Source organism: Rhinolophus sinicus, linkage group LG02 (assembly GCF_036562045.2).
Source record: "Rhinolophus sinicus isolate RSC01 linkage group LG02, ASM3656204v1, whole genome shotgun sequence".
Lineage (NCBI taxonomy): Eukaryota > Metazoa > Chordata > Mammalia > Chiroptera > Rhinolophidae > Rhinolophus > Rhinolophus sinicus.
Window position 1 is genome coordinate 106,419,102 of NC_133752.1, and position 26,810 is coordinate 106,445,911.

Here is a 26,810-nt window from a genome sequence, read left to right on the forward strand (position 1 = left end):
GTTCGAAAGTTGCTTTGACAGAGGGCTCAAGTATTCCAGTTATAAAGATTTCCACCTATAATTTCTCTAATAAAATAACTTTGAATGAATCACAGCCATTCTGATAATTTTGTGGCCACGCCACCTTGGCCATATTTTATGTTCACATATAGCACAGGGCTCTCACACATCTTTCAGGTTAACTATTTCTTTAAATACCTGGTCAGAAAAAAGTGTGGGCTGTATAAGGATCAAGACAGACATGCTCACTTAGGCAAGCAGGAAAAGTTTTTACACAGAATTGATCACTGCTAAGAATTAATGATTAATATGTGCATTAACTTTGTGATAAACTTCAGTCTTGCTTTGCTAACAAATGATAAGTCACTTGAGATGTAATATAGACATTAAAAATAGATTGCTACTATGTCCATTAAAATTTCCATACTCTTCCTTATATTTGATTCTAATAAGACTTTATTTCCAGCGGTCACTTCAGAGACTCTTTTGAAGATTTTTTTACAGATTTATTTGTAATGTTGTTTGTGAACAAATTTATTGAGAAGGTTTTAAATTGCACCAGCTTTTTCCTTACGATGTTTTAGATTTGAATAAAGCACTGTCTTCATTAGGAATGCATGTGTTCCTAAGAGCAGCTCCGAGAAGCCGAGAGAACATGTTGGTGATACCCTCGGCTTCCCCGATGTCATTGCTTATTGGTCCCATCACAGCTGTGAAACTCTTGTGCATCACCTCTGTTCAGGGCAGGAAGCTTTGCCAACCTCGTCTCTGGTCTCTCCTGTATGTCAGCAAAGCGAGAGAGCCTTGCTTCTGCCAGTAGATTTCTGTTCTTCCTTAGGACCAGAATCAAGTCTTGGGCCACTCCTAACTAAAATGCTTAGAAACAGTTTCATAGGCGTGGTGAAAATAATTATTGAATTCATTCCAATATGTCTTTAGGGCCTACCATGTGGCAGCTACAAGGGCATTGCTAAGCTTCCCTAGATGCCCTGTGGAAGCTGGCTTCAGTTGGGGGGCATCTATGAAAACGTGCTTCCTGTGGTTTGGAGTAGTGATGCTGAGGGCTGACAAATGGAGATCCAATGGAAGTTAATGTGGGAGAATCAATTATTCATGGTCATGCATTAGCGTCTGGGAGGACCATGGAAGTGTTAGCTGGAGGATTTGTGGTGTATTTTTAAGTACAAAGCTCGAGTACAAGATACATGGCTGAGTTACTGACCTGGTGACCCACAGTTCATGTCCACTTTTCCTACTCAAAAGCAAACCCACCAAATAGGCAATTTCAGGTACAGATTTCAGACTTCATCTTAGTTTCTCTGACTCTCTGATTAGCTAAACTTCAACTTCTTCACTAATATTATACATTGCTTAAAGATTTATGAACTAATACAGACAACTTAGAACATGTTAATGAAGCTATCAGAAAAGCAGATGTTAAGAGGAATATATGAGATTGTGCTATGGACTGAATGTTTGTGTTGCCCCAAAATTTATATGTTGAAGCCCTAACACTTAACATTATAATATTTGAGTTGTGGTCTTCAGGATGGGTTGGATGAGACTGTGAGGGTGGGGCCCTTATGATAGGATTTATGCCAGCACCTTGATCTTGAACTTCCCCTGTGTCTATTTACTGTGTCCTCACATGGTGGGAGGGGTGAGGGAGCTCTCAGGGGCCTCCTTTAAAGGACGTTCTTCCCATCATGGGGGCTCCACCCTCATGACCCAATCACCTCCCAGAGGCCCCACCTTCAAATACCATCACCTTGAGGGTTAGGTTTTAACATGCAGATTTTGAGAACACAAACCTTCAGTCTGTAGCAGGGTGGGAAAAAACTTTAAGAGGTAAAATATTCTTCAAGAGAAAAGGAATTATGTGTCTAGAAATGGTAAGAAAAGAGTTCCCTTAAGCTGTGAGAGACTCTTGGGCTTAGAATTATTCTGACTTTTATGTGATTTTAAACTGTTTTTATCACAAATATTACTGGCTCCAAAAAGTAATATAAGAACTTGTCATTTCCATAATCTTTTGGTTCTATTAAATTTACCTAGATGTTTTCAAATGATCCGATTTACTAAAAAAGGATTAATGTACATATTTTTATGTACTGAAATAAACTCACGTTTAATAGAAATTTTCTCCAACAGAAATATCTGTGATAATGCCTGAGCCTTGGCTTATGTTCGAGAATCTTTCTCTCTAAACTGGGAATAAAAGTTCTTGCCTGTCTAACCAGCCATGTGACTATGGAATTTAAAGTCTCATATATGGCAGGATGGCAGCTTCTTTTCAGGGAGTTCATGAAATTGAAAATTGTAACCACAAGACCATCACGCCAAACAAGGAAAGCTCAGAGCAGCTTTCTAGTGAACCTGGTGTGCCTGTGTATGAGTCTCTATTTGGGATTTGGAGTTCTAATTGTGCATTCTGGGACATGGGAAAACCTGGCAGGAGTTTAGGGAAGAGCAGTGAAAATGATGAAGGGGCTGCCTGCGTTGATTTATGAAGACATGGTAGACGAGAGCAATATGAATAACTCTCCTAATGATGCCCGGGGAAAGACATAATAAATGTCTGCAAATATCTGTTGGGTGTGAACATGACACAGGAGATAGATGAGGCAAGGAAGGATATGATAAGGAATAATGAGACCAAATGGGGAGGCATCTACAAAAACAAAACAAAACAAAACTGTAGTCATTTTAAACCCCTGAAAAGTGTCCACCAATGGGGAAGCTGGATAACATGATTAGAAGCGCCCAGACTATACACAGTCAAGGCTGGGGAACCAGTGTTCAACGTGCGTGCCAGTGAGCCTGGAAGGCTGTGCAGTCTTTGCAGGGCAGTGGAGCTGGGCGGTCATGCTCGGAGCACAGGGCGGTGGGGCTGGGCGGTCATGCTCGGAGCACAGGGCGGTGGGGCTGGGCGGTCATGCTCGGAGCACAGGGCAATGGGGCTGGGCAGTCATGCTCGGAGCACAGGGCGGTGGGGCTGGGCGGTCATGCTCGGAGCACAGGGTAGTGGGGCTGGGCGGTCATGCTCAAAGCACAGCCATATTTGTGTCCATATTTCACCTCTAGTGTAGAAAACAAGGAGAGACACAGAACTGCTCAGCTGGGACTCCCTGCCAGCTTCATTGTTTTCCTCCATCTACCCCTGTATTCCTTCAAAGAAACATGGTGAATGATTCTGCTAGGTGAGCGGCTTTGTAAGGCAGACCACTTATGTTTATAGTGCTCACTTCTCTGACCCAGGGGCATGATGAGCAATCTTAAAAGGTCTACGTATGTAAGTACATTATGTTCCTTTGTTTTTTCCACTCCATATCCTCTCCACCTTCCTTCCCTCCCTGAGTCTGAGTGTAAGAAACAGAAACTAGGGAAGGAAGGAGGGAGTGGCATAAGGTCCTCCTCAGTCCTGCTAAAGAACGATTTTCTATTCAGAAATGGGGCATGATATGGCTAATAACTGATTAGCTCAGCTGAGGCAGACAACAGGTAAGTTTTACGAAGGCCTTAGCAATTAGTATTTTAGCCATTATTGCATGGGAAGGGAAACATTAAATTAGTTATGCTTGTAGGAATTAATCAGCTAAAAATTACTCAACTCATTTTTAAGTAATTATAATTACTCTGTTTCCTTCTGTTGAGACTGTCAACTGAGAATCTCAGCCTGAGTCCACACCATAGCTAAAAAAGGATAGACGTTACGTACTTAGAAAGTGTAATCTTTAAAGTTCAGCTTCAAATTCAAATTAGAAATAAAAGTGTGATCATTTTAAAAGGAGCTGTTTTAGTGATATTTAAATGTCTGTAACTTACAGGGAAAGAAGAGCGAAGGCCTCTGCATCAATGAAATATTTTGAGCCAAACATTTTTGTGGATTCTCAATAAGGTCATACTTTTTTGTCACATTTTGCTATCAGTTATGACCACAAGGAAGAAACTTTGAGCAACTAGATAGTTGAAATATCTCATTTATCAAATGGTTTATATGATCCGTGATTAAAATGGGAGACTCCCTAGTCATGAGACAACAATCCACATGTTGCACAGAGTTCTTGGGTTTGTATCTATTATTTTTACCATTTTTATTATTATTAGTTTCAGGTGTACAAAAGAGTGTAATAGTTAGACATTTACACCCCTCACAAAGTGATAACGCCTCTACCCCTATTGCTATGGGGATATGAAAGAGAGTAATGTTGTAAAGATTTTGTAGGGTGTCAGATGGGCACCATTTTTATTGTCGATTCTGTGTTTCTATTATTTTGTCCTGCCAATGAGATAGTGGAGTACACAGTGGTTAACATTTTCCTTTAAAAGCTAACTTGAATGGTTGTGACAGTGTTTCTAAATAAGCTACAAGAAGATAATGTGGGTGAAATACGTATATTTTTCAAAGAAAAACATGAAAGGTATTTTAGAATTTACTGTTAAAGAGGAAAACATGGGAAATCACTCTTATGGAATTAATTCCAGGGACAAACCTTTAAGAAATTTAAAGGAAACAGATTCTAACATGTATGACATAAAACAGAAATACAAAAACACTGAGCCATTTTTCCATAAACCCATAATTTATCTTCAATGATCATCATAATGATTAACACTATTGGATACCAATTGCTGTAAAGCCCGTATGACACTAATCTGGAATTTTTAAGTCAGGAACAATTTTCCTCACAAGTCAGAAGAATTCTAATTTCATTTGAAATCTTGGACCAGCATATGTGCTTCAGCAGAAACTATCCTTTAATTTCCAGTGACAATCTAATTTAAATGAATGACCCGCACTTAAATTGAACCATGCCTACTTTCTAGTGATGTGATTCCTGCTCATGACCCTTGAACTTGACTCCGTATCTGGCTATATTTAAACCTCTGATGTGATTCTCTCAGAGTGTGCACATGTCCAAGTTTGTGACATTAATAAACTAAAGGAGACTCTTGTTTCTATACCAATGAAAATGAAGAATTAATTTCTGAATGCCTTGAAAATTACAGTTTTTATTATTTTTGAGCCTTTCTAATTATCCTGAAGTAGATGGATAATCAACCAGTTTACTACCTCAGATTATAAAATATTCTTAACAGAAATAAATTGTTTGTGCTTAAGTTTCAGTCAAAATGTAATGATCACCCAAAAACACTTGTGTTTACTGCAAAAGGAAGTGACATGCTAAAATACCATGCACTTTCTTCAAAAGTCTCTCTATTCCTGTTACCTGATTTCTATTCTGTTCTCATCTCTTCTACAACATTTGCCAAAAAATCAAAGTATGTACATGTCATAAATGTGCATGTGGAAACTTTTGCAATTTACTGAAAGATTAACATGTGGGCCTTTGGCTTTCTAATTTTATTTATAATGAATAATATTTTCAGTCTTACAAGGTTTTTTGTGTTTTTGTGTGTGTTTTTTTGTTTTTGTTTTGTTTTTCTGTTGACTTTGCCAGAGTCCTTTAGAGGGAAGAAGAAAAGGAAATGAGTTTCAGTTTTTCTAAAACACGGTTTATAAATGAGCATAAACATTTGTCAGCAATTTTATTATCAGGAAAAGTTTCCTGTGCACAGGCCCTTCACCTGTGAGTCGGACACCGTGGTGCCTCAGGCCCTACCTCCACAGGAGGCAGAGTTGCTCCTGGCGTTCGGGACTGATTTAATGTGCCTTTGCAAAGTGAAGTCTAACTCTTACAAACAGGTCATAGAGAAGAGTAAGATTCTGTGAGGCTGTAAAGGTAAGGTTTGTGCATTCAGAGAGGGGACACCATGTTGGAAAGGCAGGGGGCAGCCTGTGTGAGAATATCAGATGCTGGCACCATGTGTGTGAGGGGCATGTGCAGTGGCGTGTGTGTGTGTGTGTGTGTGTGTGTGTGTGTGTGTGTGTGTGAGGGGCATGTGCAGAAGACTGTCCAGGGACAGCAGTTCCTGCTGTAAGATCGCATGGCAGTCAGTGCCTGCCACAAGTGTTTTGTTTTTCTGTATTACAGACAGCTCATTTCTGCTTCCTGTACATCTGATATCCTGAGAAACACTGGGTTGGAGAGCGGCAGAGAGGTAATAAATTTGAGAAGCTTCTAATAGTCAAGAAAACAAGGTAAATGAATGTTCTCTGAGTTTGTCCTTGTATTTGCCCTTGGGGTTGCATTTTGTTTTTCTAAGGATCCTCAGCTTCTTGGATTTTTGAAAGGGTTAGGATAGGAATCGGAAACCCACAGAGCGGCAGGATACCTCAAATCAAACACCAGGCATCTAAGAGCTGCTGTTCCATGTGTTCTCTTTACCACGTACAGATGAACCATGTCTTGTAAGTTAGGCACCAAGGCCAAATTAGTGAGCGAGAGCTGACAAAAGGAGCGATGGAGGCTTTGGTGCCTAGGTCTAATGGCTCCAGAACCACTCATTCCAGGTAGCTGACCACCTGGTCACCAAGTCAGACAAAGGAGATCACAGAGGGGTAAAAGCAAGACCTGTGGTATAATGGATGCAAGACACTTCCAGGCTTTGCTGGCATGATTCAAAGGTAACTGTGGGAAAAAGAAAACCATCTCCTTGGATACAAGGTTTTTCTTTTCAAAGCTGTGCTGATCAAAGGTAGTCTCTTTCATCCTAGCTGTCCACTATTGACAAGTTGTCCTTCATTTACAAAGAGCTTTCCATTCTTCTCTCTCCATGTTCTCTCACCTAAGTGCCATTTGCAGATTAGTTTTTACTCCTGAAATGACATTTTACCAATAACATACGTTCCTCCCTGTGTTCACTTCCGCAGTAACAGCTCTTAGGACCTGAATAGGCCCCAGAAACTGCAACTCCATGTGTGTAGGGGCTAATAGGTCTTCTCTAAAGCACTGAACCCTAGAGGTAAAGGAGGTGGGCATCCCAGAGAGGAAGGAAAGACAAAGATTGTCTCTGTCCCCCTATCCCTCTGTTAACCGTGGAGGTCACCCGCTGTCTTCTAGCATACAGTGTGGTGACTATATCTAACAATAGTGTATTGTGAGTTTGAAATTTGCTCAAAGGGTAGATCATAAGTGTTCTCATCAAACACACACACGCACACACACGTAAAAGGTAACTGAGGCAATGAATGTGTTCATTAGCTTAATTGTAGCAATTATTTAACAATATACACATATACTAAAACCTAACATGTAGCGTTTAAATGTATACAGTTTTGTTAATTATACTTCAGTAAAGCTGGAAAAATAGAGAAATACTGGCATATAGGTTATTGTGGAGATGTTAACACTGCCTTGGCAGAGTAAGGAGCAAGGAACTAGACAACTCTGGAAAATGGACATGTTAGAACAGAATTGTTACGTAAAGCCAGAGAACTCACCAGTTACTCTGATCCTCAGCAGCCCAGAAACAATAAAAGAGGTGAGGGACTATTTGTTTGTTGACCAGCTTAGTATCGGCTATCCTGTAGGCCAGCACGACCACACAGAAGGTTGCTATGGACTCGAGTCCCCCAGCATCTGTGGAGTGACAGGATTCTGAAATGGTAGGTGCCCGGTGGCAGCACTGTCAACAGAATAGCAACTGGGGCATCTTTAGCCAGGGCAGATGGACAAGGTCCCATAGGCAGCCAGTTAGGTTGCTATTGACTGATGTAGGTAAAAGCAGACCAAGAATGAGTGAGCCCAGGTCTATGTCACTTACCTCTAAGAAAAAATAATGGTGTAGGGAAGGAAAAATATCTTCCTGATTGGACAACTATAAATTAGATAAAAGACAGATTAATAAGAGAAAATCAAGGAGGTGTTTATTAACATGTGCAGTACTCATACACACAGGAGAACTCAGACATGAATAACTCAAAGGTGTGGTTAGAACTTGGCTTATAGAGCATCTGAGCGAAAAAAAAACAAACCAAAAAGAAAAAAACCCACACTTTTAGACAAGTAACAAGACAAAAGAAAAGAACTTTGAGTTTCCAGGGGAAGCAAATTGTACGAAGACAAATACACGTGATCAAAAAATACAGAGAATGGTTAAATTAAATATATATATATAACAGTAAAAGACAGAAATCGGAGGTTATTAATTGCCATTAATCCCCCTCAAAATACTCCCCCTCACTTCGAACACACTTATCCCATCATTCTTGCCACTTTCTGAAGCAGTTCTGGAAGTCCTCTTTCATGAGTGTCTTTAGTTGCGCTGTTGTGGCTGCCTCGATGTCCTGAATCAATTCAAAATGTTTGCCTTTCATGGTCATTTTGACTTTGGGGAAGAGCCAGAAGTTTCATGGTGCCAGATCCAGTGAATAAGGTGGATGAGGACACACCATAATGTTTTTATTTGACAGAAATTGCCATATACCAGAAGTGATGTGTGACATGGAGCGTTGTCATGATGGAGGATGATTTATAGCACACTTTAAAACACACCTTCTCTCAACTGTAGCTCACACCCAACTGACTGCACCAAACAAGTTGAAACTTGTCTCACACTGTTACTAAGATTGGACACGCAACTTCCTGTATTGAAGATCCCTGCCTTTCCGTTGGATAGCACTCGGCAGCAGCATTCGCCGTATGTTTTGATCACACCTCGTAAAATGAAACACATCTTCTTTATCCAACAGTCTATTGCTGGGCACTTAGGTTGATTCCATGTCTTGGCTATTGTAAATAGCACTGCAGTGAACATAGGAGGGCAAATATCGAAAGGCTGCCATTTCGGAGAAGGACGGAGAACAGGAGACAACTTTGAAGCAAGTTCAACAGGCAGTTAAAGGAACCTCCAGCTTGAGCCACTTGAAACAGCAGCCCCCGTCATGCTTGAGGTATCTGTGGTCCATAAGCATGCTGTGTAGACCTCTGCTAATCCTCTATCAGAGCATCACAGTGTAGACCTCCAGAGTCCTGGAGTGTGATTTAATTCTGCAATGGAGAATGTGTGATTTCTAGGTATGGTAGAGGAAGTGGTCCCAGCAGCAACTTTCAGTGTCCTGTCCTGGGGTGCCAGGGGTAACACCCTCAGAATCTGAGGCAATGAGGCTGCCCCAGTGTCCTCATGAGACTATGCTGTGGCACCTCTGTCTGTGTTTCTGGCTGTGGAGATTCTAAGAATGGTTCTGAGCTTCCTGAAGTCCTGTGGACTCTGCAGTGCTTTTGCAACAAACTCCTTTAAAGCTCAGGCTGTCAGGCTTGGCGTCTGTTGCTAGTCACTAATTAAAACATTGAGCAATGGTGATGATTGCCTGCTGTGCTGCTAGGGGGTTCCCAGCGGGTGCAGGAGCAAGAGCTGCCCCAAGATGGGACCAAAGTTACTGGCATTTTAGAAATCATGTTCTCTGCCACCCTTATTTTCCACATTAAGGAATGAGCCTCCCAGAGAGAATGACTGTTTACTGGAGTTGGTGTGAGCAGGGTCCTAGGAGAACCCACACCTCCTGATGCCCAAACCGGTGTCCCACTGTCTGACCCCACATACCTTCACCTCTGTAAACAGACAAATGGAAGCAACTTTCCCTCAGTCATTTCATTAACCTCCAGAACCAAGTTGAATATTATCCCAATAGAGGGCATTCCTCTGGTGTCTGAAAAACAATGGTGTCTCATGTTTTTTAGTGGCTATCAAACTCTTTATAGATTACTTGTACAAGATGATGAAGGACTTTAAAACTGTTTTCAGTAATGATAATCAGGTCAAGGGTATGCATATATCAAGGAGTTCATCAGAAGAGTTTATTAATTAGCATATCTCCAGTGGAGCCACTGCAACTGATTAATAACCTGGTACACAAAGGGGATGCAAACTTTAAAAATCAATGACCCAGTCGACAGCATTGTGTCTTCTGGATCAATCGCATATGCTTTATTAGAGAAATCTGAGGTTATTAATCATCAACCTGATAACCCTGCTTATAAGCCGACCAAAGTAATATATGCATGGGGAAAAACAACTAGAAACTTCCTAGGAAACTTCTTATGAATTTATTTATGTTTGAACATAAGTCTTCCTGTTCAAATTTAAATAGCTGTACTATTTAATTTTAGTTTTGAATAGCAACAGCAATTAGTCTACTAAAAGTGCTAATTGCTGGCAAGTTTTCATATTTAAACACAAAGCCATTTTTAGATGACAGTATTGAATAACATCTCAAAGTCTAGGCAAACCGATTTTTAAAGTATTGAGTGGTGCATAATTTCATGAGATTTTTTTTCACTAAATATAAAACAATAAAGCAGTGGTTTCAAGAAAATTAAGGAAAGAGTAAAAGTGATCACTACCTTCTAAATTATTTATTTTTGTAAATAAAAGTACATCACAGAATGTGATTATAACCAATGCCTATATTAAACAACACATTTCCTGTTAACAACCATATAATTCTAGGTGTATATGCTAACTCACAATAGACTTGTAATGGGAGACATTTTCATGCAGTGCACTTCTGGAGATTATAATCATTTTCAGAGCTGAAAAATGGTAGACTATTTTTTTTCCATTCAAACCCACTTTGCCATTGCCTCTCCTTCTTTGGGAAATACCTCAGGTATTTGGTTCACAGAAGGAGAATGAGCAAACATCCACAATACTTGCTTTCGTTGGCTTCCCAAAATTTCAGACTTCTCAGCATTAACATGGTCCTTTGGGGGTGAAAAGCTGTTCTTAGAAGGCCTTTCCTTGTCCTTCAGATTTCAGACTAATGACTAAGAACTTTGGAGCCAGCCAGGCTGGGACAGACCTACTGTGGCTTGAGTAAGGGTGACCTTGGGTAAACTGCATACTCTCAGGCATCAGGGCCGTCACCCATACAAATGATTGAACAACACAATCCAGCTCATCTAGTTATTGTCAGGGTTAATAAGGTGAGAGTATATCGTAGTTACTCCAAAAGTATGCTTCGTGTTTGTACTAATATCACCATAGAGTCTACAAACTACACACAGGAAAGGCATATTATGAACCTCTTTCTACCCCCTGATAATAGCACAATAAGGTAACAAGCACAAAAATCTGCTAAAAAGAGATGGTTAGGATGGGCCTCTAGACTGAGCAAACATGACTTGCTGGGTGACTTAGCTTTTAAATGTCCTCGTCTTTAATGTCTGGATCCAAAATGGGCAAAGGAGAAAAATGAACAAGGGAAGAGAAGGGTTCTGGCCCTTTAAACCCCCTTGCGGTCACCTCAGCTGGTAGACAATTGGGAGACTGCAACAGCCATGCTTGCCCATCTCCTGTCTGCACTTGTGACCTGACGCACCAGTCAGAGCACAGATCCCTGGTTTTGGAGGACATGTCCCTCCTCCTTCAGCCTCCTCTGTGAAATGCAGGGGTGACTGAACGAGGTGATCTTTGGAAGGACATAGCAACACACTAAACGCATTCAATAGTTGTTACCTGTTACTGTTTTCTGAGGAGGTAATATTTGCAGTAATGCTGAGACAAGCCTCTCAAACAGATATAAGAATTTATAAAAATATAAACATCTAATATGCCCAGATACTAGAGAGCAGTGAACAAGCTGAGAAATTCAGTGTTTCAAAAGAAGTATGCTGAGTATGGCTGGAAATGGGACTTTAAGGGTAGTTCAGATGATAGAGTTGGATAATGAAGGACCATTGTGACTCGTATGAGGGAGTTTGGCTATTATCCTGATCGAGGGGCCCATAGTTTTCAAACTCCAGTGTGTAAAAGAGTGCAGATGCCTTGTTCTCACCCTAGACCTTCTCAGACATTTTCATTTCAAGACTTTAAAGCAAATATTCCTTTGGACAAGAGGAAATCAGCAGAGTTTTTAAAAAAGTGAAATGTGTAAAACTGTATGAGCCAGAATATAATAGCTAATAGAATCATAAGCTATAAGAGAAAGTCCAAAAACGAACCTCTACTACAGCACAAAGAAAAATTAGTTAGATGGCCTGGGAGGAGGTCATAGAAAGACATTTTGGGTGCACAAGATTAAATTATAATATCAATTGTTACTAAATGATACACTTATAAGTACAATTTATGTTGGGCCAATAGTGAAAACTAGCAGAGTTCAAATAGCCATCTCTGGCTACACAGAGATGTTCTGGAGACTGAATTTTCTACTGTGTGTAGGCGCCTGGACGACAGGATGAGTGTTCAACAAGACCCACGTGTTCATCGCAGAAACATGAGAATTAGCTTTGCAAGTCGGAAAACTCAGTATTGCTTTGTGGTTTTGAGCAAACCGTTTGCCAGAGACGTCTTCACCTCCCCTAAATCAGAGATTCTGTGTGTAACCAGGATGTGCCATGTGGGAAAGCAAGTTGGCTTTGGAGAATACATGGGTGAGAGAACTGTCCTCACTGAGAGTCTCCATCTTCTCCATATGTCAACCTTACGATGTGTTAACTGATTCATAAATCACAGGACACATGGAAACATTTCATCAAGATTCCTGGTGGAGCCGGAAAAATGGCGGCGTGAGGTGAGCCTCTGTAAAACTCCCCTGGAATTTACAACGAATCAAACAACAAAAACTCCACAAAGGACCCCCTGCACAGCAGACAGGCAAGACGAAGAGCCCACTACCGACTGAAATCACCTACAGGTGGGAGATTCGCGCAAGTGGAGGGAGGAGGAAAGGGAGAAGTGCGGAAACGGAGCCGCGCGGGCGCAGGACGCAGACCCAGCTCAGTGCTCCGAGCTCGCTGCTTCCCGGAGCTACCGCAGCTGCGGGAGAGGGAAGAGCTCGGACTGCTAGGGCTCCGCTAGTGGCCCACAGGGCTGAGGGGGCAGCATATAACACGGCTGAACCCAACGCTCACGGCAGAGACCTCGGAGAAAAGACTGAGGGAAAAAGGCTGAAAACGGTGGTTTAAGCCCGCACTGCCGAGCAGAGAACGGAGCCTTGGGCACTGAGACTAGCCGCCCCCTCCCTCCCCTCCCAGAGCTCGCCCCGCCCCCACCTGCCCGGTGCTAGAAGCAAAACAGTAGCAGTGTCAGATCAAAACAACAGAAAATCTGCTGTTTTGAGAACTGTGGGCCGCAGACAGAAATTCACAGCCCAACTAGTTCCGGCAAAGGGGAGGGAGCTGTGGAAGCAGGACCGGCTGTGGTGGTGGTCGCCACCATTGCTCTGGGCCACCTCTCACAACTTACCCCGCCCCTGGCCCCACCTATCTGGGTGGATCCCTGCAGGAGTAAACAGAACTGCTAAAACATACGGGCTCTGAATCAGGAGCTGGAAGAGCTTTGGAACATCAAAAGCTCTCCGCATACCCACCGGGACACTGCGCCCTGTGACCTAGACGAACTATTAACAGAGGAGAAGCCCATCTCCCAGGGAATCCCCCCATTGTGTGAGAAGCAGGAATAGTGCAGAGAAAACAGCACTACCGTGTGGGAGAAGAAAAATAAGTTGCAGTTGGAGAAATAATAAAACATTCTACCAACAAGTACTGGAAAACAAAAGAAAGACCTCTTCCTATCAACCTGTTGCAGAAGTCACTCCTGTAAATGTCTAGGAAGAGAAATAGTAAACCAGTAATCACCATGAATAACCAAGGCAACAAGATAGCTCAGAAAGAAAGTGAAAAGTCTCCAGAGAAGGCACTTAAAGATACAGAAATGTGTGACTTAAGTGACAGAGAATTCAAGATTGCAGTTCTGAAAAAACTCAACGAGATACAAGAAAACACAGATAGGCAGTTAAATGAACTCAGAAACTCAATCAAAGAACAGCATGAGCATTTTACGAAAGAGATTGAAATTTAAAAAGAACCAAATAGAATTTCTGGAGATTAAGAACTCAATAGAAGAAATTAAGAATGAAATAACCAGCTTAGGTAGTAGAGTTGACCAGATGGAGGAAAGAATCAGTGACATCGAAGATAGAAACCTGGAAATGACACAGATAGAAGAAGAAAGAGACTTGAGACTTAAAAGAAATGAAAGAACTCTACAAGAACTTTCTGACTCCATCAGAAAGAGCAATATAAGAATAATGGGCATACCAGAAGGAGAAGAAAGAGAGAAGGGAACAGAGAATATATTCAAACAAATTGTCGATGAGAACTTCCCAAATTTGTGGACAGAACTGGACCCTCGAATCCAAGAAGCAAATAGAACACCCAGTTACCTCAATCCCAACAGGCCTTCTCCAAGGCACATTGTATTGAAGCTGTCTAAAATCAACGACAAAGAAAGAATCCTCAAGGCAGCCAGGGAAAAGAAGACGGTAACTTACAAAGGAAAGCCCATTAGATTATCATCAGATTTTTCAGCAGAAACTCTACAAGCCAGGAGGGAGTGGAACCACATATTCAAACTATTGAAAGAGAGAAATCATGAGCCAAGAATAATATATCCAGCAAAGATATCCTTTAGATATGAAGGAGGAATAAAGACCTTTCCAGACATACAGAAGCTGAGGGAATTTTCTAATACACGACCTGCACTACAAGAAATACTAAAGGAGGCTATTCGACCAGCATCAACAGGGACAATTTGTGGCAACCAAAACTCAAAAAGGGGGAGTAAAGGCCTGAACCGAATATGGGAATGGAGAAAGTAAGCGTGCTGAAGAAAATGGAATACTCTAAATATCAAACTTTCTTTTACATAAACTTAAGGGTAACCACTCAAAATAAATCCAGAATTGAAATATATACTGAAATAAAAGAAGAAACAGAGGGAAACATCATAGAAAACCACCACACAGAAATAATAGACAACAACAAAAAGGCAAGAAACAATGGAGACACAGCCTTACCAGAAAACTAAAGATAGAATGACAGGAAATCCTCACATATCAATAATCACCCTAAATGTAAATGGACTGAACTCACCAATAAAAAGGCACAGAGTAGCAGATTGGATAAAAAAACTAAACCCAACCATATGCTGTCTCCAAGAGACACATCTCAGCTACAAGGACAAGCATAGACTCAAAGTGAAAGGGTGGAAATTGACACTCCAAGCAAATGGTACCCAGAGAAAATCAGGTGTAGCCATAATGATATCAGATGAAACAGACTTCAAGGTGAAAAAGATAACAAGAGACAAAGATGGACATTTCATAATGGTGAAGGGACTGTACAACAAGAAGACATAACAGTCATCAATATTTATGCCCCCAATCAGGGAGCACCAAATACACCAAGCAACTACTAACAGAACTAAAGGGAGAAATTGACCAAAACACAATTATACTAGGGGACTTAAATACATCATTGACAGCTATGGATAGATCATCCAAACAGAAAATAAATAACGAAATAGTAGCCCTAAATGACACATTAGATGAAATGGACATAATTGACATTTATAGAGCACTTCATCCTAAAACATCAGACTATACATTCTTTTCTAGTGTACATGGAACATTCTCAAGGATAGACCATATATTGGGACATAAAATCAGTCTCAACAAATTTAAGAAGATTGAAATCATACCATGCATATTCTCTGATCACAAGGCTTTGAAATTGGATATCAACTGTAAAAAGAAAGCGGGAAAAAACACAAATACATGGAGATTAAACAACATACTTTTAAAGAAGGACTGGGTCAAAGAAGAAACTAGAGGAGAGATCAAAAGATACATAGAAACAAATGACAATGAAAATACATCCTACCAAAATTTTTGGGATGCAGCGAAAGCAGTTTTAAGAGGGAAATTTATCTCATTACAGGCCTATCTCAAGAAAGAAGAAAACTCCCAAATAAATAACCTCATGTCACACCTTAAAGAACTAGAAAAAGAAGAACAGGTAAAACCCAAGGTCAGCAGAAGAAAGGAAATAATAATATTAGAACAGAACTAAATGAAATAGAGAACAAAAAGACAATAGAAAAAATTAATGTGACAAAGAGCTGGTTCTTTGAAAAGATTAACAAAATTGACAAACCCTTGGCTAGACTTACTAAGATAAAAAGAGAGAAGACACTGATTAACAAAATCAGAAACGTAAAAGGGGAAGTTATCACGGACACCACAGAAATACAAAGGATCATCCAAGAATACTATGAAGGACTATATGCCACCAAACTCAACAACCTAGAAGAAATGGACAAGTTCTTAGAAACACATAGCCTTCCAAGGCTGAACCATGAAGAACTGGAAAATCTAAACAGACCGATCACCAGTAACGAAATTGAATCAGTCATCCAAAACCTTCCCAAAAGCAAAAGTCCGGGACCAGATGGCTTCACTAGTGAATTCTACCAAACCTTCAAAGAGGATCTAATACCAATTCTGCACAAACTCTTCCAAAAATTGAAGAAGAGACAGTACTCCCTAACTCATTTTATGAGGCCAACATTACCCTGATACCAAAACCTGGTAAGGACAGCACAAAAAAGAAAACTACAGACCAATATCTCTAATGAATACCGATGCAAAAATCCTAAATAAAATTCTAGCAAATCGAATACAACAATGCATTAAAAAGATTATTCATCACGACCAAGTGGGGTTCATCCCGGGGCACAAGGATGGTTCAACATCGCAAATCCATCAATGTGATACATCACATAAACAAAATAAAGGACAAAAATCATATGATTATATCAATTGATGCAGAAAAAGCATTTGACAAGATACAACATCCATTTATGATTAAAACACTTAATAAAATGGGTATAGAAGGAAAATACCTTAACATAATAAAGGCCATATATGACAAGCCCTCTGCTAATCTCATAATTAATGGAGAAAAACTGAAGCCCTTTGCTCTACGTTCAGGAACACGACATGGATGTCCCCTATCACCTCTGCATTTCAACATAGTGTTGCAAGTCCTTGCCAGAGCAATCAGGCAAGAGAAAGAAATAAAAGGCATCAAATTGGGAATGAAGAAGTTAAATTATCACTCTTTGCAGATGACATGATGCTATATATAGAAAACCCTAAAGACTCCACCAAAAAGCTATTAGAAACAATCAACGAATACAGTAAAGTTGCCGGCTACAAAATCAACGCACAAAAGTCCATTGCCTTCCTATATACTAACAATGAAATCTCAGAAAAAGAAATACAAAAAACAATTCCTTTTGCAATTGCAGCAAAAAGAATAAAATACCTAGGAATAAACTTAACCAAGGATGTGAAAGACCTATATGCTGAAAACTATAAGACATTTTTGAAAGAAATTGAAGAAGACACAAAGAAATGGAAAGACATTCCGTGCTCATGGATTGGAAGAATCAACATAGTTAAAATGGCCATATTACCCAAAGCAATATACAGATTCAATGCAATCCCCATCAAAATCCCAATGGCATATTTTAAAGAAATAGAACAAAAATCATCAGATTTGTTTGGAACCACAAAAGACCCGAATAGCCAAAGCAATCTTAAGAAAAAGAACAATAATGGAGGTATCACACTTCCTGACTTTGGCTTGTACTACAGGGCTACAATAATCAAAACAGCATGGTATTGGCAGAAAAACAGACACATAGACCAATGGAATAGAATTGAGAACCCAGAAATAAAACCACATAAATATGGACAGATAATTTTTGACAAAGAAGCTAAAACATACAATGGAGCAAAGACAGCCTCTTCAATAAATGGTGCTGGGAGAATTGGATAGCCACGTGCAAAAGAATGAAACTGGACTGCTATTTGTCACCATGTACCAAAGTTAATTCAAAATGGATCAAAGACTTAAGCATAAGACCTGACACAATAAACTGCATAGAAGAAAACATAGGTACTAAACTTATGGACCTTGGGTTCAAAGAGCATTTTATGAACTTGACTCCAAAGGCAATGGAAGTAAAAGCTAAAATAAACGAATGGGACTATATGAAACTTAAAAGCTTCTGCACAGCAAAAGAAACCATTGACAAAATAAAGAGGCCACCAACTGAATGGGAGAAGATTTTTGCAAACAGTGCCTCCGATAAGGGCTAGTATCCAGAATATACAAGGAACTCATGCAACTCAACAACAAAAAACAAACAACCCAATTGAAAAATGGGCAGAGGACTTGAAGAGACATTTCTCCAAAGAGGACATACAAATGGCAAATAGACATATGAAAAAATGCTCAACATCACTAATCATCAGAGAAATGCAAATCAAAACCACAATGAGATATCACCTCACCCCAGTCAGAATGGCTATCATCAACAAGACAAATAGTAACAAGTGTTGGAGAGGCTGTGGAGAAAAAGGAACCCTCATACACTGTTGGTGGGAATGCAGACTGGTGCAGCCGTTATGGAAGGCAGTGTGGAGGTTCCTCAAAGAATTAGGAATAGAATTGCCATATGACCCAGCAATCCCTCTCCTGGGTATCTACCCAAAAAATCTGAAAACATTTAGAGATAAAGACACGTGTGCTCCAATGTTCATTGCAGCTTTGTTTACGGTGGCCAAGACATGGAAACAACCAAAATGTCCTTCGATAGATGAATGGATAAAGAAGTTGTGGTATATATACACAATGGAATACTATTCGGCAGTAAGAAAAGATGATATAGGAACATTTGTGACAACATGGATGGATCTTGAGAGAGTAATGCTGAGCGAAACAAGTCAGACAGAAAAAGCAGAGAACCATGTGATTTCACTGATATGTGGTATATAAACCAAAAACAACAAAAGAACAAGACAAACAAATGAGAAACAGAAACTCATAGACACAGACAATAGTTTAGTGGTTGCCAGAGGGTAAGAGGGGTGGGGGGTTGGGGGGGTGGGAGATGAGGGTAAGGGGGATCGAATATATGGTGATGGAAGGAGAACTGACTCTGGGTGATGAACACACAATGGGATTTATAGATGATGTAATACAGAATTGTACACCTGAAATCTATGTAATTTTACTAACAATTGTCACCCCAATAAATTTAATTAAAAAAAAAAAAAAAAGATTCCTGGTCATGAGTGGAAGAGCTACCAAATGGGTCTGTCTGACGGAAGACCTTCCACCCTCCTTGAAGATGGATCTGCCACCTGCTTTTTCATCAAGAGGAGCAACTCCTGAGGGGTGGCCGGTTAGCTTAGTTGGTTAGAGCGAGGTGCTGATAACACCAAGGTTGCCGGTTCGATCCCTGCATGGGCCGCTGTGAGCTGTGCCCTCCTTAAAACATAAAATTAGATTAAATTAAAAATGGGAGGCGGCTCCCACCTTAAACTATAAAGAAGCCCAGGTGAGACTGTGTTTTTCTGTATATGAATCTGTAATGCACTGGCTTATAAGTATATTGAGACCAGACTCTGTTCACCAGTATCTCAGTCAAGTTCTTGCATTTATAGAAATAACTTCTCCATTTTATTGGACAGTGGCATCACCACTTTTGCTTTTGTAAGAAGAGAATTCTGATACCAGTGTGGCAGGTGGGCTGAAAAGGCAAGAACAGTAGTATTCTGATAAAAGCAAAAACAGAAACAAAAGAGCAAGTCCTAATTCATAGTGTTTGTGTATTTCCATGATGGAAATAATCCCACAATGGTTCATTTCAAGCTAGTAATTGTTTGACAAAGAATTTGTGAACTTTTATCAGTGGGCTCCTGCATGACAATGCAGGCTGGCTCCAGGAGTTGGTCTGCTGCACAGGAGCTCACAGTCCGGACGACAGGTGAGAAGCTGTGAAACAACACAAAATAGAAGACTAATGGCAAGTGGCAAAACTAATGCATTAGGATGGGAGAAAACGTCTAGATTTGATAGACATTTTAGAGAGTAATAAAAAAATGGCATTTGATTGAATAGTAAAGAAAAAGACGCCTCACAGGGCAATACCAGTTTTTTAATGTGGAAGATTGACTGCATAGTGGTGAGTGTGATGGTGAAATGGGGCAGAAAGTTTGTACAAGAGGATTCCCTTTTGTTTTCAACGCTTAAATTCCTTAAGTACTACCTATGATGGTCTAGGCTCGGGTGAGAGGACCTGGCTATGACATGCATTATGTATGACCAGCATGTAGATATTTTACTTACTCTGTAAAGTCATCTATGTAGCAATTTTAGTAAACATTTCTAAGAAAACATATTTAGTGTAGCATGTATTTCCTCCTACATGATAATGTACTTTACCCTTTATATTCTAATGTAAAATTAACGCTATCACCTTCTACTAATCTCCTAATGTATGAGTAAATCTTGCAGCTGTCCTTGAGTTTTTCGTCTCCGTGGTCTCAGTCCATCAAAGTGACCATTACTTCCTTTGATTCCATAAATAAAATAGTCATGGATTTACTCTCTCCTCTCCCGTCAACTGCACTTAAAAATCACTCCTCTCAGCATAACCATTAGTTGGGGTTCGAGAACCTTCCCCAGCAATCTGTTGTTGACACTGCTGCCACAACTAACTTCTTTTAAAATCCTGATGTCCTTGTTAGGAAAGTTGTGTTATTTGGACCATAACAAGAGTCTGGCCAGGATGATGGCGCAACCTGAAATGGGAGCCTATGAAAAAAGTAAATGAAGTGACGTTTTTAGCCTGGAGAAGAGAAGACTGGGATGGAGAGGGATGAGCGACTGGAGAGGGAGAACATGTGGTAGATGTCATCAGACATTAAAACGCTGAACAAAATATCGATCTGTGTGTCGCCAGCAACAAATCTGGAATAACTGGGGAGGCAACTGTCAAAAGATTTTGGTTTTGTGCCAGGGGGCTGTCGGTCATAGCTAGCAAAAGGTAGGTGAAAGTGCCTTGGTGGGGAGGTGTTTCAGGATTGGGTCATCACCCAGGAAAGTGTTTTGAAGGGAATTCTAGCTGTCAAGGAGTGCTGGGCTGGAAGACCCTTACAGGCCCATTTAGATGGAGAGCTCTATGGTTCTTGGAAATCAATTTTCTCTACAAACTTGTTGTTCTTCCCTGTGAATATGTTCATGTTTTTTTCAAGCACTTTAGGGAAAGACTGAGTTTTGTGAGCCAGTAACACTAAGTAAGAAACATTAATATTCTCGTTGGCAGTAGATCTATGTGGAATAAAAGTGCCTTAATGCTAAGAGAGAGAATATGTGCTTTCAGTTTGGTGCATACAGAGAGCTCATTAGTTCTAAATTTAGACATCAGCTTTAGTTTTGGAGGAACTCCAAGTTTGACTAATACATCTGAAGATGTCCTTGTTAGAAAAAAAATGATGAATTCTATTTTTCTACTCTGGGGGGTGGGGGTTGGAGAGGGAAAAACACATGCTCTTTTATATCAGCTAACTCCATCTGTTCATGGTTATCGAGTAGGTGTGCCAATCTAATGATGCTAAATACACAGTAGGTACGCAACTGATGCTTTTAGGTTTATACAATAGTTCGTACTTGGCAGAGGTGAATCAGTGAGCAAATTCTCAGAACATCTTAATTCAAAACAACTGCTGTACTTTTCTCTATAGCAAGGTCCCCAGAAATGAAACAGTGGCCAATGACAAGATGCCATTTTCTTTCAACAAAAGGATATTAAACACCTACTCGGTTCAAGAATAAGTAAACAGAGATAAACAGGATGCTGCATTCAAATTCCTGATCCCAAGAAACTTAGTCTTGACGGAGAGACGAATTTCAATAAGTAATAGAAATATCACTATCACTGCTCAAAAAGCCTGTTTTAGCATAAATTCTCCCAGCAATCTTAGAAAATAACTAAACAGTTCAAAATTCTCTAAACTACATTACTTAAAAGCATTCAATGACTTTAAATAAAAAATTTTCAGTGTAGAGTGGTACTTTCCTATATATCTTTCTTCATTGATGTCTGAATCAATTATAAAAATAATCTGTTAGAAGTTTTATATTTTAATCAGTAATAAATAATATTAAATACCAATTAAAATTGTGCAAGATATGTAAAATATTAATTTTTATTTAAAGAACACAAGCAGTTGTTACCCATTGGGAATCCCCTAACTCCACAGTGTTCACATCATAATCCGCTAGACAGGCTCCCCTTCTCTCTTCCCAACAGCTGGACAGTACCCCTTGAGACTTATCTGTGGGAAAAGTGATAAAGTGAGAAGCCAACAATACTGATGCCTGTGAACCAACGTGAGTGTCCTCGGATCAAGAGTGGCTGGGTAAAATGATGTATGGTTGACCTTTAGTCACAAACTAAATAACAACTGACATCACACTAGAAGTTCCCTGTCAAAATTGCCTCACTTTTTCTTCCTCCCTCCCAATATTTCCTTACTGACTTGACTGTAAAAGGGGTTGTCTTCATGTTAAACTCTAATTTGCAAAAAGACATTGACAAAAACTTTTTCACATTATGCTCACTCAAAAATGCACTGGTGATGAGATCTCAAATGGCCTCTGACCTTTTATGAAACAGTTTATCTTCAAATAAATTTACTTTGCAATAATGCAAAAAAAAAAAAAATGCTCTGGTGATTGTGTTGTAAATATTGTTAATTTAATAGGAAGAAAGATGGCAATGTGGTGACTAGGGACCACCACAGCAAAGCAGGAAGAGAAAAGACACCTAGACATGGGTAAAGGCAAGAATTATTCATGTATCTTATTTTTTCCTCAAAAAATCCACTTGGAATTGAACTCAACAATGTCATCAATCACCTAGATCAAATTGACATCTATAGACTACCTCATCAAACAACAGCCGAATTCACATTCTTCTGCACACACGGAATGTTCACTAAGACAGTCCACACTCTGAGACATAATCACACCTAAAGAAATTTTATTTATTTTATTTTATTATTATTATTATTTTATATTAATTTCAGGTGTACAAAACAACATAATTAGCATTTATACCTCTCATAAGAGATAACCCCCCCAAGTCTACTACCCCTCTGCTATTACAATACCATTGACTCTATTCCCTCTGCTGTATTTTACATCCCATGACCATATATATAATTATAGTTGAAATTCAATGTTATTCTACATCGGCTTCAGGTGTACGGTGCAGTGGTCAGGCATCTACACAGTCTATGACGTGATCCCCGTTATAATTCCAGTGCCCATCTGGCACCTTACATGGTCTTTACAACATTATTGATTATATTCCCCGAACCGTATTTCACATCCCCGTGACTATTTTGTGACTACTAATTTGTACTTGCTAATCCCTTCACCTTCTCCCCCACCCCCAACCACCCTTCCATCTAGCAACCATCAGTTTGTTCTCTGTATATATCACTCTATTTCTGATTTGTTTGCTCATTTATTCTGTTCTTTAGATTCCATATGGTATTTCTCTTTCTTGGAATATTTCACTTAGCATAATATTCTCTAGATCTAGCTATATTGTTGCAAATGGTAAGATTTCATTCTTTTTTTATAGCAGAGTAATATTCTATTGTATACATGTGCCACAGTTGGTTTTTGTTTTGTTTTGTTTTGTTTTTGTCATCCAATCATCTGTTGATGGGCATTTCAGTTGTTTCCACACCTTGGCTATTGTGAATAGCGCTGTAATAAACATAGTGGTGCATATGGTTTTTCGAATTCATATTTTGGATTTCTTTGGGTAAATACTGAGGAGTGGAATTCCTGGGTCATAAGGTAGTTATATTTTTAATTTTTTGAGGACCCTCCATACTGTTTTCCATAGTGGCTACACCAATTTTTAATCCCACCAACAGTGCACAAGGGTTCCCTTTTCTCCACATCCTCGCCAACACTCAGTCGATTTATTGATGATGGCCATTCTGACAGAAATGAGGTGATATCTCATTGTGGTTTTTATTTGCCGTTCTCTAATGATTAGTGATGTTGAGCATCTTTTCATAGAAATCACACAATATCTGCTGTCAGACCACAAAGCAATTAAACTAGAGATCAATAACAGAAAGATACCTGGAAAACCCCTAAATATGTGGAGATTAAACAACACACTTCTAAACAATACATGGGTCAAAGAAGAAATCTCAAGAAAAAATTTAAAATATTTTTAACTAAATGGCATTTACAACACAACTTTCAAATTTTTTTCTGATAAGGTGTGTTGTGGGAGGTAGTGAAAGAAATGATTAGAGGGAACTTTGTAGCATTGAATGCATATATTAAAAAAGAAGAAAGATATAAAATCAATAATCTAAGTTCCCACTTAGGAAGCTGGAAAAAGAAGAGCAGATTAAATCCAAAGTAAGTAGAAGAAAGTAAATAATAAAAATCAGAGCTGAAATCAAGGAAATTGAAACAGGAAACCAATACAGACAATCAATGAAAACAAAAGCTGTTTCTTGGAAAATGCAATAAAATCGATAAGGATCTAATCAGTTTTACCAAGAAAGAAAAGGAGAGGACACAAATTACTAATACCATAAATCACTATAAATGTCATGGACACGAAAAGGATATTAAAGGAATTCTATGAACATCTCTACCCACAAATTTAACAACCTGGAGGAAATGGACCAATTATTTGAAAGACACAATCTACCAGAACTCGCACAAAGAAGAAATAGATAATCTGAAAAGTCCTATCTATTAAATCTATAATAAAATAGATATAAAATAGATTAAATATATTTTAAAGAAATTGAACCCATAATTAATAACAATCCAAAACAGAAAGTGCCAAGTACATAGGGGTTCCCTGGTGAATTATATGAAACATTTAAGGAAAATAATATTCCGATTCTCTGCAGTCTCTGTCAGAGGACAGAAGCAGAGGGAACACTTCAAAGTCATTGTCAGCATGACCCTCATACAAAAATCAAAGATGTTATAAGAAGAGAAAACTACAAACCAATATCTCTCATGAACGTAGATGTAAAAATCCACAACTAAATATTATCAAAGCGAACCCAACGGTTATATGAATTATATGCCATAACCAAGTGGCATTTATCTAGATATGCAAGGCTGCTTCAGTTAGTAGACTGACCAAAGTCGAGGACACTGACGACACCACATGCTCATGAGGATGTGGAGTGACAGAACCCTCCTTCATCTTTGGTGGGAACTCAAAATTGTGCAGCCACTTTGGAAGACAGTTTAGCAATTTCTTACAAAAACTAAACAGGCCCTTACCATACAATCCAGCAGTTGTGTTCCTTGATATTCACCAAAAGAGTTGAAAACTTGTGTCCACACAAACACCTGCCAGTCTTTATTCATAATCACCAAAACATGGAAGCAGCCAAGACGTCCTTCAGGAAGTGATGGATGAATAGGCAATAGAATATTATTCAGCGCTTAAAAGAAATAAGCTCTCAAGCAATGGAAAGACTTGGGGGAGCCTTAGCTGCGTAGTACTGGGGAAGGTAGTCCATCAGGAAAGTCTCTTCCCTTCAATCCATCACACAGCAGTTTATGTCATGCCTTGTGGTCCCAAGCATATTCCTGTGTGAGTCTGTGTGTGTGTGTGTGTGCGTGTGTGTGTGTGTGTGTGTGTGTGTGTGTTGTGTTGCTCAGACCATGTTTTCCTTGAACTTTTATAGCTTCTCCATGGTTGCTTTTGGGAAAAGAAGCAGTATAGCAACCTGTGCTAATTCACAATTTTGTCCTGGGTGTTATCTTCTTGAAATATGGATTCAATTATTTTACTCTACTATCTAAAAACATCCAAATATGATCCTTTCCCATTGAATCCAAAATCTGGCATGAAATGTGGGGACCTTTGTAACCTATGCTCAACCAACTCTTAAACTCTATCCTACTACCTTCCCTTATTGACCATATAATCTAGTTACCCACATTTCCTTGCACTCCCCAATATACCACAGTCTATCATATCTTCACGCTATTTTTAAAATTGTATTAAATTTATTAGACTGACCTTGGTTAATAAAATTACATAGGTTTCAGATGTACAGTTCTAGAATACAACATTTATATATCACATTGTGTGTTCACCACCCAGTCAGTTCTCCTTCCATCACCATGTATTTGACCCTCTTTACCCTCAGCTACCACCCTTCTCCCCCTTTTCCTCTTGTAAACATCATCCTATTGTCTGTGTCTATGACTTTGCTTGTCCTGTTCCTTTGTTGCTTTCAGTTTTATATCCCACATGAGTGAAGTCATACGGTTCTTGACTTTTTCTGTCTGACTTCATTCAGCATCATGATGCCTTTTTAAGTGCTATCTGTTCTTTGCAATATTTCCTTCTCTCTATTTGGAAAAACTATTTTCAATTTTTAAGACCACAGTTAAATTTTTCATTCTATGAAATATCACCTCTGTGAGCAAAATTGCCCTTTTCTTTATGTGGTCAGAATGTAGAAAGAATGGCATGCATAACACTCTTGTGTATCTCTGTAGATACTTCCAGGCCTGTGCTATTGTTGAAGTGGACTGTACACTTAGTTCTGTTCACACGTAAGCACCAAGCAGCTTCAACTCCCTAACTCATAGCACTAGGACCTCATGTTGCTCTTGCTAAAACCCAATCAACTTATCAACGTGTTTCTCCATGTTAATAGGCACACAAAACCAGGCAAACGGTGAGTGACTCAAGAAAACTCATTTAATAAAACAAGTATTTCTGAAAATTGACAGAGGCCCCTGACGACTAAGTTCCCTCGGTCATTCCTATCAGTTATAATTCCAAATAAATCCATTTCTCTGCAAATCTCTGTGAATGCTAGGCTTACTCACTCTCATCCCTTACCTGCACTACATGAAATAATGGCCAAACGATGCACCTGCTAAAACTCTGATTCTTACAATCCATTTTTTACACAAGAGGTGGTATGAGCTTTCTGAAGGAAAAGTGTGACTGTTCTGTATGTTTTTCCATGGTCTTCAGTGCGTTGAGAACAGAATTTTCAAGGATCCTGAATTACTCGAATGTAGACACACTGGTTTATTATCAGCTTCTCAAAATTCTTAGCAATTTTCTGCTTTGCAATTTGTGTTCCTCCTGTCTGGAATGTTCTTTCTCTAGCTGTTCACGTGCTTGGCTTCTCATCACTGATCAAGTTTCAGTTCAGTTGCTAGCTCTTCTGA

General features: G+C 39.4%; 1 protein-coding gene and 1 pseudogene across 1 annotated transcript in view; one reads left to right on the forward strand and one right to left on the reverse strand.

Annotated features, from left to right (window-relative positions):
• LOC141570044 (ankyrin repeat domain-containing protein 26-like) overlaps positions 1-26,810 on the reverse strand; it is a 362,013-nt gene that overhangs the window by 56,589 nt on the left and 278,614 nt on the right. The window lies entirely within an intron of this gene.
• LOC109433960 (eukaryotic translation initiation factor 2A) overlaps positions 12,083-26,810 on the forward strand; it is a 52,947-nt pseudogene continuing 38,219 nt past the window's right edge.